The sequence below is a fragment of the Rattus norvegicus genome, chromosome 19 (assembly GCF_021556685.1).
Source record: "Rattus norvegicus strain SHRSP/BbbUtx chromosome 19, alternate assembly SHRSP_T2T, whole genome shotgun sequence".
Taxonomy (NCBI): Eukaryota; Metazoa; Chordata; class Mammalia; order Rodentia; family Muridae; genus Rattus; species Rattus norvegicus.
Window position 1 is genome coordinate 56699359 of NC_141552.1, and position 22845 is coordinate 56722203.

The 22845-nt window shown below is 44.1% G+C and overlaps 1 pseudogene; it reads right to left on the bottom strand.

Moving 5' to 3' along the window:
- Positions 1-11968: 11968 nt before the first annotated feature.
- Cdc34-ps1 (cell division cycle 34, ubiquitin conjugating enzyme, pseudogene 1) lies at positions 11969-22808 on the bottom strand (annotated as a pseudogene).
- Between the last annotated feature and the right edge of the window lie 37 nt (positions 22809-22845).

Sequence of the window (22845 nt, forward strand, 5' to 3'; positions counted from 1 at the left end):
ATTCCAGATGTTTATAACTACACCAGTCTTTTTATGGGTTTCCCAGCCCCCAATGTTGTTTTCTAGAAGACTGTTACTGAGTGTCTTGTTGTTGCAAAAGATAAAAAATAAAAAAAGTATGGTTATCATTTATCCCACTAGGATTGGCACCACAGTGCCCCAAGATATCTGCTGGACGTCTTAATTCTCAGCAAAGCGTCTCACCCGCTCTGCTCCATCCCCTATCACACTGCCGAAGGCCTCTCTCTGAGCCTGGCAGCAATCTCTCTACGTATCTAGTTCCCAAGGCAGGTTTCCATGCCAGAAACACACATCCCAACTCTGTGGCAGCCCAGACCAGCTGCCCCACACTCCATTACACTTAAATCATTACATGAAAGAACACATCTTTGACCCAATTGATAAGATATAATTGCCCACCTAAACACATAAAGCCCAGTACCATCCATCCCTTAAGAACATTAATAACAACCTGTAAATACACAGAGCAGAATCTTAACGTCACCTGCCGTATTGTCCCGCCATAGCTTCTCTCCCTCTCCCTCCTGTCTCTTTCTCCTTTTCGTTCCAGTCTCCTCCTCTTCCTTCAAACTTTTCTCCCGCCCATCCTTCCTTCTTGTCCAATGACAGGCCTCCTTCTATCCTGTACCTGCTCCTCACCTGTATTTTACAAATTCAATGGGAAGAAGGTTCTCGTGAAGTCACCTGAGTCCTGACTAGGCAGCTGTCCTTGGGGCAGTGAAATTAGCATCAAAATACAGATAACTCCAGGGCAAACCACAACAGTGTCTAGGGTCAAAGTTGGGCCCTGTGGCCCTAACAAACTAGACTTGGTCACTTTCCCTCAGCATACACAAGAAAGAAACAAACAACAGAGAGGGATGTATTCAGTGTAAACACATTGAAAAGAGAAACAATTAGAGAAGTCTGGTGGCATGCTCTCCCCCACATAAGATTTCAGATTTTTGTTTGTTTTGAGATATGGTCTCACTATATAGCTTTGGCTGAACTGGAACTCGATAAGTAGACCAGGCTGGCCTTGAAATCAGAACTTACTTGCCTCTTCCTCTCCAGTGCTAGAATTGAAGGCATGTGCCACCACACCCACCTAGTGAGGATACTTATTTTAACAGCCAATGGAAGGGTATAAATGTCTGCAGAATATCTTTGTTCCTGTCAGAGTAGTTACAATGGATCATCAAAGGACCATGCATGCCCTCCGAAAAACCAAACCCAACCCAAAACAGAACTCCATGAAGACTCTCTCCTCTTAGAGCCATTTGCAGAAGGCAGAGAGAGATTCTGCTTCTTATCTTCCCAGTCCAGGAAACCCCAACAGATGACTCCCTTGTGGGACCACTGCTACAGTCATCGGATTTTCTGCCTCCCTGGAGCAGCCACTGTAGGCAGAGACTAATAGACAAAAAGACACATAGAAACAGCTGCATAAACTTGGAGTCATCAGCAGAAGTTCTCCATAGGGGCCACCAAAACAGCATACATACAATATTGTACATGCCTTCTCATGCTACAATAGCGATCTCTTAAAACGCAGTGAAATTCAAATGCAAGAAGAATCTTTCCTAAGAATCTTAATGTTTAGCCATCATAAAGACAACACAACATAACTGGACCTAAAGGGCTCTTTAAACCTCAAGCCTAGATGGTAACTGACCTCACTAAGCTGGCACTACAAGTGACCCAAGTAATTTCACACGTTTTCATTATCTCAGACTTAAAGATGATAATTGAACCAAATCTAAAGACCAGTGTGGAAACAAGACTATAGAAAAGTGGACGTATTAGTTAGTTTAACTGTTAATCTGACACAGTCAGAACCGCTGGTGAAGTGGAATCTCGACTAGAGGATTGATTACCTTAGTCAGGTTGCCTGTAGGCACGTCTTGGGCAGGGGTGGTAATGGTGGTGAGGGGGTGTCTTGGTTGTTAATCAAGGAAAGAAGACCATTTACTGTTGCTGAGGTCTGAACTGTGTGAGAAAGAAGAAAGGTAGCTGAGTAGAAGCAGCCTCGACAGACAGCTTGGGCACATTCGTTTCTCTCTGCTCTTTTTTTATTATAATTATTTTACTTTTTTTGAGATTATAATATAATCATTTTGCCCCTTCTTTCTCCCTCTTACCCCTCTTTGCTCTCTTAAAGTCATGGCTTTTCCTTAATTGGTGTGTTGTGTTTCTAAATATATAAGTACGATCTGCTCAGTTTACTCCTTGCATGTTTTCAGGGCTGACCATTGCTATTGAATAACCAGTTGGCGGGCTCCTCCAGGGGGAAGACTGTTTCTCCAACTCACCATTTCTTACTCTCCTATAGTTCTTTGTCTTGGCTTGAAGCCTCATGGACTTCCCCCTTCCCACGTTAGCCCCTCTATCAGTGTCATCTGTGTTCAGCTCACAACTTAGGCAGTCAATGTTGGTGAGACATTTTGGGTGTAGCTTCTAAAACTACTGGAGACATAATCTCCCTTGTTTCCCACTCCTTAAGCCAGATTCTTCCATAGGCAGAAATACACAGTTGTAGAGGGCACAAGGGTCCTTGTGCTCACAGATAAGTACTAGGCAAATCAGGAGTGTTAAAGACACAGTGTTGTCTCCTCAAGGGAGGGGATATATAACCTGTTTTCCAGCCAAAAGGCAGAGAATGGATGACATTAATAACCAACCTATTCGCTCTGTAGGAGCAGGGCACACCTGACTTGTGCAGATTCTTATGCTTATCTCAGTCATTCTCTCTAGAACTTTCTCTTGAGCATTGTTTCTCAGTCAATAGACCCATCTTTACATGGGATATCACAGGTAGTTTACAAACAGCAGAGGTGGTTGATAGCCCAGTGACCTCTGAGCTATCTGTATGACTGAGACCAACACCAGATCTTCCCCTAAGCCCTGAAGATAACACAAGTAGTCAATCTATACAACCCACCTTTATGTAAGAGCTCGTATGTATTTTGCAAAGAGTTTCAGTGTAGTCATGTGAAGTGGAAATTGCTGGTTTCTTTGGGAACTCAGTTACGTCAAATGATGTTTTGCTGGGGCAGACACAGATGAAAGAATGTTTTGCTAAAGCAGACACATGAAAGAATGGTTTCCTAAAGCAGACATGTGAGAGGAAGCACGATATACAGAAAGAATATAAATATGTTACCATCGACAGTGGGAGGGGGAGGGTTAGGCATTGGTTCGCTGAGGCTGGTGACTCTTGTGTATTGGTTCACCTTACATCAAGTTGCTGGGTTTTGCTTGTGGTGACTTCATAGACAGTAACTCACCAAAGAACTCATGATATTCCAGCAGCTTCTTGCCACTTCTGTGGACTTGGGCCAATGGACAGAGCCTCTGGCTTTCTTCTGAATAGAACTGCCATTGCTGATCCATGACTGGCGATTTTTGAGTGAACTGGACTGTTGTTGGTGTTTTGCTGCCAAGTAGACTAGACAGATAACAATGAAGACTGGCATAGCCCCCAAAGAACAATGTCTAAACAGGTCCATAAACCCTTTTTCTTGCTAACTTTTCTTTTCCACTACCGCTGGTCTGGTGGGTGGTGGGCTAGAAGGGAGGTTGAAACATTTAAGAACCTTTATTAAGGTAGATCTTGAAGAATCTAAGCCTATAGTCATGCCTCCAGCTTTATTGTGCACTTGGGATTGAGTTAATGGTCACCAGAAAACTTTATCCCCAAATCACACTGTACTTAAACATGCCTCAAATAAACTGCCTGGCGTCAGACTTTAGAAATTTGAACCAACAACCAACAATTAAACTGGATTTCCTCCTTGCCACATGTGGATCGTTACTCTGCTAACCTCGGCATTGGCAGACACACATGCACATTGAGCAAAAGATTCTGTCTGTCGGCCTGAAGTTCATCCTTCCTGCAGGATTTTCCTTCATGATACAATGAATCATGGCACTCCCCAGCCTCTCATTCTAATTTCCTCTCCACACCCTCTGGTCAGGGGATGGGAACAGCATAATAAATAAGACAGCAGTGAAAATTTGGACACCTCTGACCTGACTTTAGTTGCTTGCACCGCTGATTCAATTTTTCCCAGTAAAGGAGCCTTTTATCACTACCCAGGGAAGTGAGCAGAGGCTACACATCACCCTCCTATTGCATTGGGTGGATGCACAGAAGAGAAGGACCACTAAAGAGAGTGTGATAGAGTTCCAGCCATGATGCCCACCCATCCTTCATACTTGAAGCTCTACCCGCTCACTAGCTGAGATAAATAAAGAGAATTAGCATTCTCTGCAGAACAGAGTCCCTGCTAGCTTAGCCATCACTGATTTAGACTGACAGGGTCTACTTCTGACAGGTGCTCTTGATCATTGGTAAAATTGGAAGAACTTACAAGGCCTCACGGCTAACCAATGGGAGAATGTGTTCCTTAAAAACAACCAATGCAGTGGCTGTGGTGTTGAAATGCCATATCATGTCTGGGGGAAAAAATGATATTCCCATAGTTTAAGAGAGAAAATAAAACAGTTTAGAAGAAAAAGCTCATCAAAGAATCACAGACACAGTGGGAGATGCTAGGGAACTTTCTTCCTTAGCTGACAGCTGGTACCTGCTTGTCTCAGAGCTCTGAGGTTGAAAGTCTGTCTGCTCAGAAAAGGAGGTAGTCTCAAGTCCCACAATAGTCATTACATAAGGCTTTGTATCTTTAACTAACGGATGGGAAATTTGAGAAGAGGGCTACACTAGGAGAGCATGAAAACTATAACTCTCTGGAGTATCAGCCTGTGGCGGGAAGAAGGCAGGGATTTCTCACGATCAGGGACTTTATAAATGACTTTCTTTGGCCTTCTTTCCCCCACCCACCCCCACCCATAGGCATCCTGCTCTGCAGGATCAAATAGTAAAAACTTTGGCTTTTACTAATCCCTTGGGTTTTTCGTTATAGAGTGAGGGTCTTGCTTATCACACCGTGTGGGGAAGGCAGCCTTATGCCATCATGAACATGGGGAGGTCAGAGGACAACTTGCAGGGGTAGGTCCCTCTTTTCTCCTGTATGTGGGATCAAACTGAGGTCATCAGGCTAGGTGGTTAAGTGTCTTAACCTCACGGACCCCTAATAACAGAATTTTTAAGAGCAGCTCTGTATCTCCGTCAGATGAGAGGCAAAACCACTGAGTATATTTTTTGTATGGAAACTTTAGAGCAGTCAATAGAGTGAGCTATAGTGATACATCATGCCCCCCTTCTCGGCTTCATCATGTTGAACTGAGGGCAGTAGGTGAGTCAGGTCCACTTCGATTAAGTAATCTCTAGCACTGTTTGGTTACCTCGCTATTTAAACGGATTCTCTAGGAGAAACGCCTTAGAGCAACCGTGACAGCTGATCATGGTAGTGTACATGAAAAGACAGTCTTGAACTGAAGAGTGGTCTCTATCAAGTTGGCCCCATGGACACATCTTTGGGGCATTTACTTATTCCTAATTGATGTGGGAGTTGCAGCCTACTGTGGGTAGCACCATCCCTAGGTAGGTGGGCCTTGTATCAAGGCAAACTAAGCAAGCCATGGGGAGCAAGCCAGGAAGCAGCTTTCTAACAGTAAGCTGGACTGCTTGAATTCTTGGCCTCATTTCAACTTGCAGGAAGCAATGTGAAACAAACCCCTCCCTCCCTCCCTCCCTCCCTCCCTCCCTCTCTCCTACCCCAACCTGCTTTTGATCTTGGTGTTTATCTTCACAGCAGAAAACAAAAATATTTATCTCTCTTAAAGAGGAAAAAAAATGTAACACTCATCAGGATAATAAATAAATAAATCTTCAAAGGAAACTAGCTGGAGTTCTAAGCCAGTTGCTACATCTACATTTCAAAGAGAAAACTGGGGCAACCTCAGGCAAAGGTCCCCAAGCTGCTTGGGATTTGCATAAGAATAGTCACAGGGCCTCTTCCCCTTCCCTGAGATTCTGGATTCTTATTGTTCCTCCTGAAGACTCTGCATGGCAGCCATTCCTTTAGGCATAAGGCTCTCACCTCCAGACAAGGCAACAGCTGGTTCGGCAGTGACTCTGTGCCCCTTCCTCCTCTCAGGCTCTTTGGAGTGTCAGCCTCTCAGGAAGACCAACAGAGACTCTGGAGACCTGTAATGTCAGAGGCCTTCACCCATAAACCTTATGTAATTTGGACTGTCTATCCAATAAACCCTGAAGAACGAGATAATGGTGGCCTTGCCTCCTGCAAAATCACATGTGAATTGCATTTTCCACCAGAGCACTGGATGGGAAAGTCGAGAGTACCATTGAGCAGCACAGGAGGCATTGACACGGGTGTCAAGAACTCTGAGAAGAACACATATCCTAGCACTTTTCATGGTGTCTGTCATACAATGTCCAAGACATGAAATTTTGATTTGTAATTTGGGATAAGAACTCCCCCCCCCTTTTTTTTCCTCATAGAAAGAGACAGTTTTGAGAGGACTACATAATAGTTTATCGTGGACATGAAGAAGAGGATGAAATGTTGATCCAGTGCTAATGGCTTAGGTTTTCTATTGCTGTGATAAAATACCATGACCAAAAAGCGAGTTGGGGAGGAAAGGGTGTATTTGGCTTACACTTCCACATCACTGTTCTGTAGAGGGCTGCAATAACATTCGCCACCACAAGACGACGCTGGCTTCCACTGTGCCCCACGTGGAAAGCCGGGATAGCTTTCGCCATTACAAGATGGCGCTAGCCTCTGCCGCGCCAGCTGACTTCCTTTCAGGAAGTTAACTGTGTGAGCATGTGCAAGAGTGCCTTCGTGCCAGGTCTTTGCCCACTCCGGGGTGTGCCTAATGAGATCATGGGTAAGCGACCAATCAGGTGTGGATGCGCTGCGCTAGGGTGTATATAAGCCGCGCCATGCCGGCGCCCCTCGCCCTCTCTCTTTAAGAAATAATAAACATTTTGGCTACAGAAGGATTCGTGTGTCCCCGCGTGTTCTTGCTGGCGAGGTAGCGCGGGACACTGTTCATCAAAGGAGTCAGGACAGGAACTCAAACAGGGCAGGAACCTGGAGGCAGAAGTTGATGCAGATGCCATGGAGGAGTGCTGCTTATTGGCTTGCTCAGCCTGCTTTCTTATAGAATCTAGGATGACCAGCCCAAGGTTACTACCCACAAGAGACTAGATCCTCTCGCATCAAGTACTAATTAACAAAATGCCTTACAGTTGGCTCTTGTGGAGACAATTTTCTCAATTGGGGAATCCCCGCTTAGGTGACTCTCGCTTATGTCAAGTTGACATAAAATTCGCCAGGACAATTGACCCTTGTCAACTTGATAGACAGACAGACATAACACTGTCAAGCCACAACCATCCTTTCTTGCTCATGCCTCAAAACACACATTAAGATCAACATCACAACATAAAAACATCTTACAAACTTTAAAAGTCCCAGTCTTTACTAATTAAAATCCTCTGAAACTCGGTCCCTTTAAAAACCCAAAGTCTCTTTTAAAACATGAAAAATCTCTTTTAAAAAGTCACTCTCAACTGTGGGCTCCTATAAAGTGAAACGTAAGTTGAATACTTTTTCTTTTTTTAATTTGAAGAGGGGAGAACCAGTCAGTACACAGTAACAATCGGAACGAAGCAAAACCAAGCTACAAAATGTAAGTAACTTGAAAGTCCAATGTCTGGGATTCATAATTTTCAGAGGCTCTTACAGTAGGCTTGGGTCACTTCTCTGGCTATGCCCTTTGCAGCACACACAGCTTGTCTTCTAGGCTCCAGCTGGCCCCACTCCACTGCTAATGTTGCCATTAGTGGTCATCTCATGGTACTGGCATCTTCAAAATGCAGGGTTGGTGGGGGTCTGCTGCTGCAACTGGGTTGCACTTTCACCAATAGACTCTCCTAGGCTCTCTAGCTACCCTTACTGTGCTAGGGCTCAACTTCTGTGCATGAGCCCTTCAATCCTGGGCTTTCAGCTGCCACCTGGGCTTCACCTTCACCAATGACCTCTTCATAGCACAATTGGCTCTCCTGCCAATTATTCAAAACCAGTACCACTTGGGTTGGGGATTTAGCTCAGTGGTAGAGCGCTTGCCTAGCAAGCGCAAGGCCCTAGGTTCGGTCCCCAGCTCCAAAAAAAAAAAAAAAAAAAAAAAAAGAAAAGGAAAACCAGTACCACCTAGGCTCTCTTATGTTTGGCTACGAGCATGAAGTACAGCCTCATCTGCCTCTGGAACACAGCTTCTGTGTGATGTCTCTAAGGAATCACTTCCCAAAAGATTTAACCTCAGCAATGTTGGTCTCTTCTTAATCACCACTAATTGGCCAGCTCCAGCTGACCAGAACTGAGCGTTCAAAGTGAAGTTTCCCTTCAGTAGTTCTGGTATCTTGTTTCAAAATAAGGAATGACCCTGATAAGTCTTTAAACTTCCCTCTGAAACTACACAAACTAGGGCTCCATCTTCTGCATTACCTTCAACATTCTTAGCTAACCAAGCCTTGAACTCTCAATGTTTTTCTTGCACGAAGTTCTAAAGTCCTTCCAGAGTTCTCCGCAAAACAACATGGTCAGGTCTGTCACAGCAACACTCCACTTCCTGGTACCAACTTCCCTTAGGGTTTCTGTTGCTGTGACAAAACACCATAACCAAAAAGCAGGTTGAGGAGAGAAGGGTTAATTCCAGATCATAGTCCATCATTGGAGAAAGTCAGGACAAAAACTCAAGCAGGGCAGGACCCTGGAGGCAGGAGTTGATGCAGAGGCCATGGGGGGTGCTGCTTACTGGCTTGCTCATCATGGCTTGCTCAGCCTGCTCTCCTATAGAACCCACGACCACCAGCCTAAAGGTGGCACCACCCACAATGGGCTGAGCCGTTCCACATCAATTATTAATTTTAAAAAAGTGCCTTAGGGAGGGGCTGGAGCGATGGCTCAGCGGTTAAGAGCACTGACTGCACTTCCAGAGGTCCTGAGTTCAATTCCCAGCAACCACATGGTGGCTCACAACTATCTGTAATGGGATTCAATGCCCTCTTCTGATGTGTCTGAAGACAGTGTACTCATATAAATAAATAAGTCTTTTATAAAAAAATGCCTTATGGAGACATTTTCTTAATTGGGATTCCCTCCCTTCAGATGACTCTAGCTTGTGTCAGGTTGACATAAAACTAATCAGGACAGCTAGGATGGACTTGGTGTGCAATTTCCTTTTAAAAGATTATACTTCCCAGCTTCCCTTGAGGCTGGAAGGGAGAGACAAAGGAAGAATGTGTGGTGTAATCATTCTCTGCCACTATAATGGCCACAGCCCTCTTTTAGGCATGAGAGAATTCTCATCTACCCACAATGATATAGACATTCTTAACCACTCAGGGGTTAATACACTCAGGTGTAGCCTTCTCTTTTCTCAGCTACCCACAATGGTATAGGCATTCTTAACCACTCAGGTGACTGAGAATAGGACCCGTTGCTGTAGATAAGCATGGTCCTCCTTATCGAAAGTCAGGCGCCTCTTTTTTTCTGCTTCCCATTTCTTTTAAACTTACCTTAAAAATCTGGCATAATGGTATCAAAACCCAGGATGATATCTGGGGCCCTGCCCCAAGCAGACAGCTCTAAGCCTTTTCTCTAGGACCTTTTTGATGTCCTTATAGTTCTGGTCTACTGCTGGGGACATGTCTTGGGAGTACAGATGCTTCTAGACTCTCTCCCTCTATGAGTGGTGACAAGTCTGACAGATGGAGCCTCTCTGGCTCTGAGGACATTTACACTCTGTGTAAGCCCAGCAGAGTCCTAAGAAGTCCTGGCAGTGCCTTTCTTTACTCTATCCATCTCCAACTCTCCCCCACTTTCTTCTGTCTCACTCTGACACAGTCTGATCCCAACACACACTGCATTAGATCAAAAAAGTCATGCAACATAGAATAATGTCCCTGGATTACTGAGACAATGTAATTCTGGGCTTAACTTACAGGTGTCCTGGTTAGGTCTGCGGGCCTCCCTGGAGCTTAATCTCTGCCTTGAGACTCACTCAGTCAAAGATCAAAGAGATTTACACTACTAAGATAGGTTGAGAGGTCCTGGAATTCTCTACTGGCTCACAGCTGAAAGTTCTGAGAACCATGCACTGACCTCATGGCTTCTTGAACCTGGTATGATAGGAGTTGGAGATCCCCAACCCCCACTTTCTTGGCCTGTTTATTCAGTCTGAAACTTGAGGGATGCCCCAGCTGAGTGGATCTGACCCCTCATTTTGCCTTGATCCTACACCTACTATGGGTTCCAAATTTTCTGGGCCAAAAGGCCTGTTTGTGGATTAACTAAAAGGAACTTGGAAGAATTGAGACCTATGACTCCCCTATGCCTTTCAATGCACATCTGGCCTCAATACACATTGGACAAATGGCCACAGCTGGACTCCATTCAGAACTTTCAATTTTAGCATCTAAATGATTTGGATAAGGCTATAAAACAGAATGGTAGCATTATACAAGGTCCTTCCCCTCCTTGAACTCCTAGCTCACTTTCTCTCCCTTCCTTCCTTCTTTCCTTCCTTCCTTCCTTCATTCATTCATTTATTTATTATTGATTTTTGAGCCTCTGACTTGCAATCTTACCCATGTCTGCCATTTCTGCTGGGTCTCCAAAATTGTATCTTTACTCTTAGATAGCATAGAACTCTGTTGCCTTCTGCCTCACCAAGCCTGGAAGTTCCTGCTTGTATCTTTACCATCCTCAAAATACATGTTAAGCATTTCAGGTTGTCTGGCCCCACCTACACACACACACACACACACACACACACACACACACACACACACACAAAGAAAGTGGTTATATAGATCACAGGGTCCAGTTTTCCAGACATTCTCATAGTCTTTGGGGTATGAATGATTTTGAAAGCTTGTTTCATGCTGTCCTGCTCTTCTGAGAAGCCTGGGATCTGGGGAGCCTGCTCACACCCACGTGTGTCTGTTTAAAAGTTTCATCCACAGTCTTTGTCCTGGGTCAGACTGACCATGTGACTCTGACACAGAAGAGAGAAGATAAACAGAACAGCCCAGGAAAAGAAACTATGTGCTTGAGAAGAGCTAAAAGATAAACTGTTTCAACAGAGTTATGAATGACAAAGTATAATCACAGATAATTTAACTCTCTGAATGTCCCCTTTCCTTGGTTTTATTCACTATCTTTGAAGGTTTTGTGGAAAAGTAAACCTTGACTCTTTTATATTTTAGGGTTGGTAAGTTCATCGAAAAAATCAATTTTTAAAAATCTGGGTTCATCTTTCGAGTAAATGAGTATGTGGCTTGCTGCCATCTTGGCTGAAAACTCCATCGGGATGAAAGCAACCATGTGGTTGGCCTCCATTTTTATAAGGTTCTATAGAGAATGACATTTGGCTTTACTGTCATCTTGGTTAATGTGACCAGGTGGTATAAACCAACCATGGTGGCACCCATAAAACTGCGAGTCCTGTTGAGATCTCTGCCGATCAGCCCTTCTGTAGTAGACAAACCAGGCAACACCAGGTGTGGGGCTCTGCATGCCAGGGCTGGCTAGGTGCGTGGGTTCAGACGAGGGAGGAGAGAACTCAGGCAGGGAGGGGAGACTGCTCCCACCCCCCCCATCCCCCTCACCCACCCCCCACCGCTGGTGCTGCTCCTTTGCACTGCTGCTGCTTTAGTTCCTCCACTGGGCTGAGCCAGCAGGAGACTGATTAGCCTGCAAGGGGTGCAGGGGAGCTTCTGGAAGTGATTTCGATTATGATTTCCGGAGAGCAGATCTCTTCCCAAAGTAGAGGTGTTACAGCTCTTATGACAGAAACTCTCAGAAGAATTCCTGCACACTTTTAATCCTGACCACGATTCTTTTTCTTCTCTCTCTCTCTCTCTCTCTCTCTCTCTCTCTCTCTCTCTCTCTCTCTCTCTCTCTCTCTCCCTCTCTTTCTGTCTTTTTTTGCTGAGGTAAAATTTGTAAGTTTATTTCAGGGACGTGGGTCAGGACTGCTCAGTGCCAGAGTCATCCTCTTCATCCCCAAAGCAGCTGTCGGCCTCCTCCACTTCGCTGTCCTCATAGTCTTAGAAGAGGTCTGAACCCTCGTCTGGCACCAGCGCCTTGGTCTTCACGCAGACCTCAGCCAGCGTGGTGGGCACCTTCACGCCATCGCGCTCTGCGTCCACCTTGGTCCCCAGAACCTGCTTCCGGATGATGTCCGTGTACTCGCAGTCCTTCCCCTTGCTCTCTTTCCATTTTCTGTATGTCTCCGAGGCGTCCACGTCGGCAGGCAAGAAGTTGTTGGGCTCATTCCGCAGGGAGATCACACTCAGGAGGATGGTCCTGACATTCTGCGTGGGGTTCCACCGCTCTGAGGGCAGCTCCCCACTCTGTGGGTCGTCAACTTGGGGGTGGAGGATGGAGATGCACACGTCCCCTGACTCATAGATGTTTGGGTGCCACGTCTTGGTGAGGAACCGGAAGGCTTGTGGGGAATATGGGTGGGTAGTCCATGCAGAACTGGAGGCGTGCCTTGAAGTAGCCACTCCCATGGTAGGTGTTGGGGGGCCCGAAGATGGCCACCTCCCAGTTGTACACTGACCACGATTCTTTTTTTTTTTTTTTTCCGGAGCTGAGAACCGAACCCAGGGCCTTGTGCTTGCTAGGCAATCACTCTACCACTGAGCTAAATCCCCAACCCCGACCACGATTATTAAATACAGTTTTCGGATGGGTCAGTGACTGACAGCAGGTACTTCCTATTGGTTTGGCCTAAGAGTTGGGAAGACCTCATCTACATATTCGGGAACGTGGTCCTGTTTTTAAGACTGCTCTGTCTTGAGCTTAAGTGACCTGTGGTCATGTCCTTACCTGTGGAGGAGGGTCTTGGGGCATTGCCCTATGGTCTGTCACAAACCTCTCTACAGGGGTCTGGGGGGCTGCAGTTAGTGAGGCCTTGATATCCTGGGAGACTGGGAATGTGCCTGCTGTCCCTTTTAGGATCCCCAGGGATTCCACCTGTCTAGACCAAGAATCAGGGTACTTTTCAACAGCCAGCTGCCCCACAACCAAGATGATTTCTTTGATTTTATACTTTGGATTAGGAAAATAGGAGTAATATATTTTGATGATAAAGGCTTATAAATTCCTAAGGTTATAACTATTCAGGCTAACAGAAACTGGCCTAAAGATACATGGCTAATCATTTAGTTCTTTGCTACCCGTGCTAAGATTTATCTGTAAAAACACACTATAAGATGATCAGGAAAATGAAGTCCCCAGTCTCTCTGTGGACTGTATTGATGATGCTTTAAGATTTTGACACTAAAGAATCTTCAATTCAATATGTTTTTAAGGATCAAACTTAACAGGGTCAAAATTATAAAATTCTACTTGTATAAAAGGGACTAACTTGCTGTAAACTGTTAAGTATAATTAAGATATGCAAGTTAATGATCACATTATAAATTATTAAATTCTTCAATGTAATATAGTCTGTGTTTATAGTCGTGTTAAGTACAAATTCAATTCATTTACAGAGGCAAGCTTGGAGAGACCTGTTTATTTATTTATTTATTTATTCTCTCATATATTACATCTGATTGTAGTTTCCTCTCCCTCCTCTCCTCCCAGTCCCTCCCTCTCACCTCCCCTCTCCCCATATCCACTTCTCCTCCATTTCCCTTCAGGAAAAGGCAAGGCCTACCAAGGCTATCAACCAAACATGGCATGTCATGTTGCAATAAAGCTAGACACATTACCTCATATTCAGTCTGGACAAGGCAACCCAGTAGGAGGAAAATGATCCCAAAAGAAGGCAAAGGAGTCAAAGACAGTCCCTACTCTCACTGTTAGGTGACCCACAAAAACACCAAGCTACACAGACGTAATGTACACAGAGGCCAGACCAATACAAACTCCCTGATTTTCAGTTCAGTTTCTGTGAGCCCCTATGAGCCCTGTTTGGTTGATTCTGTGATGTCCTTGTCCACAACTTGAGCCTCTCTGGGTCTGTAGATTGTAGATTTTTTTAAAAAAATCTTTAAGCCAATCTCCACCTATAAGTGAGCACATACCACATTTGTCTTTCTGAGACCAATTTTCATCTCCCATCATATAACCTTCTGTATATGTTGCCAAAATTATGCCTAAAGCAAGTAACTCAAAGCAGGTTTAAGGTAAACTTAAAATTTGTTTAAGGTGACATAATATTCAAAATCAGGCAAACTTTAAACTCTGACTGTAAAAAATTGAATGCTTATGTAAAATGGGTTACGTTTACAATATACTTTGAAAAGCAGAGTGTCCCTAGGCCCCGGCCGTACCCTTGCGTGGAGCACAATCCTACCAGAGGAAGTCACAAGCTAGCCTTCTCCTAGGACCAGGATGCATGGGAAATAAGTCCTGCCCAAATTCTGTTGTTTCTGCCTCTGTAGAGGTCTTCCGGTCTGCCTGTATAAGCTTACCCAGCTCTGGCAAAATAGGCCAAACCAAAACTGCCTGTCTACAGGAAAGACGAATTACTGGTCATGTCTCTGATGACAGGGGATGGATTCCCTTGCCTAATGGAGTATCTCAGAGGCTATACCCCCATCTGCAATATCACAAACAACAGAAGCAAATAGCATTTACTCAGCCCTCAGAGTCTCCTTCTCTGACATATGGGGATGGTGTGATCAGGAGGACCTTGCACCAGAGCCTACCTCTTAGGCTATGGGACTTGTGTGCTAGTTCAATTGGCCATGCCCTTTACCCTGGTTCTCAGTTCTTCCTCTTAGCACACACTAATTCCAGGGTCCACACCCTAACTACCCATGACCCCCCAATTAAAGGAGGCTGCCAGAGATCTTCTGTCATCAAATGCACAGTTTGAGACAGTTATTCAGAATATCCAAGCAGTATCTTTGACAGCTGGTTTTGTAGCCGTGGAGACAATGAGTGATTCTGTTAAGCCCTCAAATCCTTCAGGAGGAGAAGATGACTTGGACGATAGGGGTTTGCTCCAACCTGGACACACCTTAAGAATATTATCTTTGGCAGTGGGGTAGTTGTTTGTTTTAACCAGTACTTTAAAATAAAGCCTGAGGTCACCATGTTGAATGAACCTGGGTCAAAAAAAAAAAAAAAGGCAATGGGGGTTTTCTAGGAGAGATGCTTGTGGATGCTTTCTCAGAAATGCCGAAAGTTGGATGGCCCCTATGATGAAGCATGAGATGGATGGCCACCACCCTGGTGCTGACTATCCGGTTGATGGGCTGCCTGACCTGGGACACGCCCAGGACCTCATGGACCAGCTGCCCCCAGGTGATAGCAATCAGCTGGCCTGGTTTGATACGGACCTGTAAATCGTCCTTTAGGTAAGAAAGCTTATGAAAGCCAGTATGGGTGAATACTTTACTCTGCCTGCAGAACTCCAGAAAGACTTGGTAGGGTGGGAATGGTTTTAGGCCTGTTGTAAATCTACCACAAAACAGATACATACTTGGAAGGAGATGTTCATGTGTGGAAGTTTCTCACTTTGATGTTTCTGCCACAGCTTTTGCAGTGGTATACTCAGGTGAGTAGCATTTGCTGTTTTCAACATTAATAGCAGCCTTTCTCTACGGTGTAGTGTCTGAACTTGCATTGTGACTGGCCTGTAGAGTTGCTGAGAGGGCTCGAGGGGTGGGCTGGTATCTCAGAAAGTGCCTGACACACTAACCAAGCTGAGTTTCCTATGGGAACAGTCGAAGTAAACTTTTTGTTCTGGTCCTTTTTGGTTGAGGAGTAACCATACAAATGGATTTGGGGAGTGACTCACGAAGTGAAGAATGCACACGAGTGGATCACAAGATGGCGTTATCAAACCCTAGCCTTGCTTGTTCCTTTTTTTTTTTTAATATTTGTAATGGTACTGACTTAGCTTGCTTTGAAGTAGCTTTTATTTTTTGCAGTAACTGTTAGTTTTTAAGTCTCGTAGTGTTATGTTCTAGTGAACCGGCTACAGCAATTTCTGATTTCTAAGAACTGAGTAATGGTGTAGAACACTAATTCATAATCAATGCTAATTGTAATCTGGAGACGTGTAACATTGTGTAGCCTTTTGTATAAATAGACAGATAGAAATGGTCCGATTAGTTTCCTTTTTAATATGCTTAAAATAAGCAGGTGGACCTATTTCATGTTTTTGAACAAGAACTTTATTGGGGATACGTGCGGTGGGGTAAATCAGTAAGAGGTGTTACTTGAGCCTTCTTGTTTTGGACAGTAGACCAGTTGCCTTTTCCCAAAGTTGTTGTAACCTGCCGTGATACAATGCTTCACCAGATGCGGTTATAAAGATGGTTCAGAATTAAACTTTTAATTCATTAAAAAAAAAAAGAAATGCCGAAAGTTAATATTTGCTAACGGTCATTTCATTTGGTTATCTTGCCATCGCAAGAGAGGGGTTGGGGGAAGACGGAGAGGGAAACAGCCTATACAGGAAACCATTGAAAAGAACTCTTAAAATGGTGCTAAGGATGCTGAAGTGTAGCTCTCAACAACTGATGGCTTCTGGCAGGACTGGGGTTGGGGAAGGACTCATTGTTTTTAAGGGGCTGGCCGCTGGGAGTTTGGTCATGCTCCGGAAGTATATAAGCAACACCCTGGACTTCATGTTGGGGGAGGGGTGGTTTAGGTCTTGTTTTTCTTTCTTCTTTTTTGGGAGGTCACAAGAGTCGGGGGAGCAGACCTGAGAGGGCTGAGAACTGGGTGTGTTTGGGGTGCATTGTGAAATCCCCAAATAGTCAAAACTATTACACTGGAAAGATAAATTATGCCTCTAAATAACCAATCTATTTCTACATAGAATGATGTCAAGACATAGGCTTACTGCTGTCAGTATGAGGTGTAGTAAAGATTTGTCCGTCGACACAGAGAAGGAGTAAAGAATTGGCTTCAGCCTTCATTGTCAACTCAGCCCGCGTTACATGTAAATTGTTTGTGACAGACTTGACATGGCTGACTACTTCAGGACTCTATTGGTTGGTTGAGTGTATGAGCTGAGACCGTAGGAGATTTTAAAGGTTCTGTTAATAGGGTTAGTTTTAGAAAAACATTATGATTGTTCATTGTAAACTTTGTAAAATAAATCATTTCATCTTGACATGGCAGTCTCTGACTCATGTCGTAACTTAGGGCATTCTAGAAAATTCTAGAGATGTACTTTTGGGGGAGGGAGAAAGGCAGTCACTGTCTCTGGCTATACTTTTTTAATTGGAAATTGAAAATCATTTCTTTTTGGAGAGTACAACTTTAAATTAAATTGTCTCTTTACATATGACAGTGTAAAATATATTTACCATATAATCATGGGTTCTAGATGTAACAATTTTATGTTAAAAAACTATATATTAAGTCATGTTTTCAAATACTATTTATGATCCTTTAAGGTAATAGTCCCAATATTTAGAATTTTACTGTAATACTGTCTTAGGGTATTATTGTTGTGAACAGACACCGTGACCAATGCAAGTTTTATAAAGGACAACATTTAATTGGGGCTGGCTTACAGGTTCAGAGGTTCAGTCTGTTATCATCAAGGTGGGAACATGGCAGTATCCAGGCAGGCATGGAGCAGGAGGAGCTGAGAGTTCATCTTCATCCGAAGGAAGCCAAGAATAGACTGGGCATCCTCAGGCAGCTAGGAGGAGGGTCTCCAAGCCCACCCCACAGTGGCACACATCCTCCAACAAGGCCACACCTTCTAATAGTGCCACTCCCTGGGCCAAGCATTCGCAAACCATCACACATACCAAATTGTTTCTAAACAAAAATTTTGTTTTACTGAACAGACTGTTTTGGTCATTAAACAATAGCAGGTTTTGTTTATATCTGAACCAAATATAGGAAGTTCATCATACTTGGAGGCAAGGACTACCACTTAGACACTTTCTGTTCAGACTCATTCCTTGGATGCTGACTTTAACTGATTTCTTTTACAAAAGCTTGCAGGTGTCTGATGTAAACAACTGACTAAGTTACCATCTCCTTCACACTCTTCAGCAAAGCTCTGCTACACAGTTCAGCCCCGTTGTACAATTGCATTTAACCACATGCTATCTTGACTTATGTTAATCTAAATGTAAATTTTCTTAATGCCCCCCCAAAGTCGTAGAGTTATTACTTCCTTGCTTATATTCTGGATTTTCCCCAGCTGCTAACGTTCTGTCATGGCCAGTTGGGTGGACCCTCCTCTGCTACATTGTAACTGACACTCTGACACTCTACTTGTTGACCTTTGGTGGGATTGAAGCAGTTCCAGAGAGATCAATGGTCCTACACCCATGAAAGCAGTTTAGGTGACCTCTCAAAAAGGTCATGGATGATAGGCCATCTAACTCATTCCTCTTCTTGCCACTCGGGTCATTGTTCTGGAGACTGAGAACTGAAACAAATGGACTGATGCCTTCTTTGCATCAATTAATCCCTTGGTCTTGCCAACATCCTTCAGGACCAGATCAAAATCCTTGACTTCTACAGTTCTCTGAAATTAAAAATGATTAAACCCGACTGCTGCTAAGGATGACATTTGTGCCCTCCTCCACAAACACACTGCTTCAAGGCCAACAAATTCTAACTTGTTTGAGATGGTGCCTAGAAATAGGGACCAGAAAAAAGTCAACCATGCGACTCCTCCTGTGTAGGAGCATCTGGTACCCTCCCACTCTGGCTCCTCCCTTGTATCCCTTCTTTCCTTCTGGTACTCCTCATCCTTCTGTTTATAATGTTCCACTTCTTTTAAATGTTTACTTCCTGAAGCTTACTCTATATCCAAACAAAATGTTTCACCTAAGCTCTCTCCAAAGGAGAAATTTCAACGGCAGATTTTTTTTTCTAACCCAACTAACTTCCAAATAATGGAGAATAGAAACCTAATGACTTTTTTTCGACATACTTTAGGCACAACAACTGAGCAGAAATACATTCATCCCTCTAAACTGTCTATATCCTATCCATATGGTCCAAGTTACTTGAGGTACTTCCTCTGTGTCTCACCCTGGCTTGCTCTTCTCCATGTGTATCTTCTTGGAGAACTCCCTTGTCGATTCTTCTTCATATTCAATATCATGGAGACTCCCTTCTTCTTCTTCTACCTGCCTAGTGACCCTCACCTACACAGTTGTCAAAATCTTCTTCCCATTCTGCCACCTCAGACCCCTTGCTGGGAGTGGAAGTTCAGCCTTTCTATCTCCCCTGCCCAGTCATCGACTGTTCAGCCTTTCATTAACCAACCAGAGATAAGTGTGGTGCATACTTTCTAGGAGCACAGTGATATAGGAGATTCGTCAATGTTCATGACAGTGTCTGTGTCTGGACTGTAACTAGATCCTGGGCAGAGACCTCCTCATCTGAATTCGCAGTGCACAAGACCCTCCTCCAACATCTCCCAACGTCTCTCACCCTGAAGCTGCTTCCTTTGTTACACAGGTTCCTGATTCATCTGCAAAGGGAAGTTTTCACTGCTGTGGAGAAGCTAGCTAAAAGGGATCTTAATCCAAATACATCCAGATCTGACTGCAAGGCCAGATACAACTCCTCAATCTTCTTCTGTTCCCTTCCTTTGCTGCTCTGAAGCGCTCCTGCTAGCTCCTCTTTTGGTGCGGCAATCCTGACAGTGAGACCAGCCACTGTCACCCTAAGTCAACTTGAGGCCCACTGCCTTTCACAAGCCCACTTTGTCTCCCCTGCCGTCATTCCGTCCTCTCTCTCAACCTAGTTGGGAAGTCTCTCAATTATTTTTCAAAAGTCTCTTTAGAAATGTGGGACAGGAAGCACATGACCCATTTCGGCTGATCAAGTTAAAACTCCCGCTAAGTAACTAGAGGACCTGAAGAACCAGCCTGCCTCTGTCTTAGGCTTACAAGCCATCTTATAGTATAGACAAAGTAGATTCATTCCTGTTTATGATTAAACCAGTTTCTCAAGGACAGCCAGCATGCCACCACACTCCCTGCCATGGTGGTGGTGGTGGTGATGATGATGATGATGGTGGTGATGAAAGACTATACCTCTGAAACTGCCAACAAGACCCAATCAAATGTTTTGTTTTGTTTTGTTTTGTTTTTCATAAGAGATGACATGGTCACGGTGTCTCTTCTCAGCAATAGAATACTAAAACAGGAATATATTTATTTATTGAACTATCTACTAAGAGTAATATACTAGGTACATAGAAAAGTTACAAGTGGTTGGGGTCTAGGTCAGGTGTTTCCAGGTTCTTGGCTTCTCATCCAAAGAATTGAAAAGAAGAAATCACACAGATTTGAAAGGCTAGAAAGACGATTTTCTTTGAAACACACAGAGATTAGAGAAGACGCAATGTCAAGATTGACAGTGGACCACACAGGTGACTGCTCAAGGTATTCAGTTACTGTGTGGGCTGTTATGGGATTCTAAAGGAGGAGGAGGTAGGCTAAGGGACACAGTGCAGGTGGCTCTCTGTTTTAATTGATAATCTGTGCCACATGATCATTTTCTGTTGCGAATGATCCTTCCCACAATGCACCGACTTTTAATCACCTACATGCCCAGCTGTGCAAAAGACTTTAGATGGTAAATAGGAAAATCTTTCTAAAAAGTTTACTGGGTAGGCACAATGATGCCTTATTGTGCATAGATCCTGAACCAGTTCAGGCTGGACTGCTGTTCCACCCACGCTGTACTGTTTGAATAGGAGCAGTCCAAATTAAATCTGCGTTAAAGAATGAGAATGTATACCACCAATCATCGAGGGCCGTGTACATTGCCACAGACAAATGCAGGTGGGGGTGCAAGGTTACTAGGCTCATTGTTCAGAAAGGGGTGAGTTTTTGCATAGTAGGTGGAGGTAAAAGAGCCACAAAGTTCATTGTAAGAATGTGTGTGTGTGCGCATGCGTGCGTGCACACGTGTGTATGCCTTCCAGTTCCTTGTGTTTGCTTTAGGAGTAAACTACTCGAGGGGTGGAGACAGTGAATGAGAATCCCCACATACAATCACTAAGTAAATGGGTAAACAGATGAAAATTGTGAGGGGTAAGTGCACCGGGAACGGATCAACAGCAGGATATAATTTTATTTATCTTTTGCTTGGCAAGACTGTGCACTCCAAATTCAATCGTGGGAAATAGCAGACAAACTAAAATTGAATATTCAATGTTGTATACGATGATTATGGAACTTTCTGGAAACATGGAGGTTGTAGAGTAAAAAGACTAACTTAGGAAACACTTCTTTGTCCAGAAGTACAGTAAGTGATCATAACTAAATAAATAGTATGCTCAATTCCTGGTAGTAGCCTGGGACAATTAGACAAAGATGAATAGGAGACACGATTGAGATAAAAGAAAAAGAGGCTGAAAATAAATAAAATTGCAAATTATGAAAAATGTCTTTGTCCTAGATGGAACCATTTTAATTTTAAAGGTACTCAGAATTAAAATAACTTGCCTCCAAGTTTGTGTACAACATTTAAAAGCTAAAAATGTATCGTTCGAGTTAAAAGTTTCAGAGCACATTAAAAATCATGAGTCCTGAAAGACACACAGCCCTGACTTCTCCTCCCCACCCCTTACCCCCTGACCCCTGACCCCTGACCTCCCGACCCCCCAACCCAGGATTCTAAGTGAGTAGAGTCTCATGGTGTATCTGAGGTTTTTCAGACGACAGCTCTCATGTTCATGTTACTTATGAAGAACACACTTCAGATGAAGGGATCAGACCCAATACTATGAGTAGCTGTCTTTCGCTTTATCCTCAAGGGGACACTGGTGGGTACACTTTTGTTTCATCCATCAGCTCTTGGGAAAGGCTCCCTTTGGCGTTGATTAACCTCTCCAAAGGTGGGAGTAAGCAGACTGCTCCAACCTTCACGCTGACCAGGTGGTTCATGGTGAGATTCCATTTGTACAGAGCCTGACATCCCATAAATACCGTCCCAAAGATAGAATGGGTCAAGTGTCTGGAGGACCCGACTCTTGGTGTCCTTGGGAAGGCAAACTGTGTAGCTCATGCCTCCTCACTAAAGGTGATATTCAGTGGGTTTCTATACTCTGTCAGAATGAAGCCTCCAGAGATGACACATTATAGCTCAAAAACCTGAGAACGATTATTATCAATTGCTGAACATGGAATTAAATTTGTAAACCAGCTAATCGAGAATTATTTTATCCTAGATGTGTGGGCTGAGCCAGTTTAATTGCAATGATCTTTTAAACGCAGAGGAAGCCAGTAGGGTTGGTGGTACACAGTACAATGAAACAAAGACTTGCCCAGCCGTTGGTAGCTGTGGAGGCCGAAAAGGATCTTAATGGATAGAGTTAAGATGTCCTCAAAGAACCAAATAGAGAAGGAGGGCGGTAAGAAGTAACTGCATGCAACAATCGATGGCTGCCTGCCGATGTGCCCTAAAGACACAAAAGGAACTGGAATAATGGAATGGTTCCAAGCTTTTCCCTGCTGATGGATAGGCCATTAGCAAAGAAAGGAAAGTTGGCTGACTTTCGGCAGGGCTCAGAGGAACAGAGGTAAGACCTTTTCAATGGATGCTCCAGCTTGGTAGTTATAGAGGTATAGAGGTATGCAGGTATACCTGAGCCATCCCAGCCTTCCCAGGTCTCTGGACATTAAGGGGAATACATAGGTGTTCCAGATTCTACCCAGTTCTATCCAGAGCAGGGTGAACCATATTCCCAACTCAGTTTATGTTCTGTGGTCTCCATCTGTGTCCTTCCATGGTCATCTCACTCCTGCGGCATTCTCCTGTGCTCCTGACTCTCAACTGCTTGTCATGCTTGCTGTTGTAAACAACAGCATCTTCAGACTTTCGCTGCACATCAGACATGAGTGACTCATGGGAACTCTCTGCTAAGAGAGTCTTA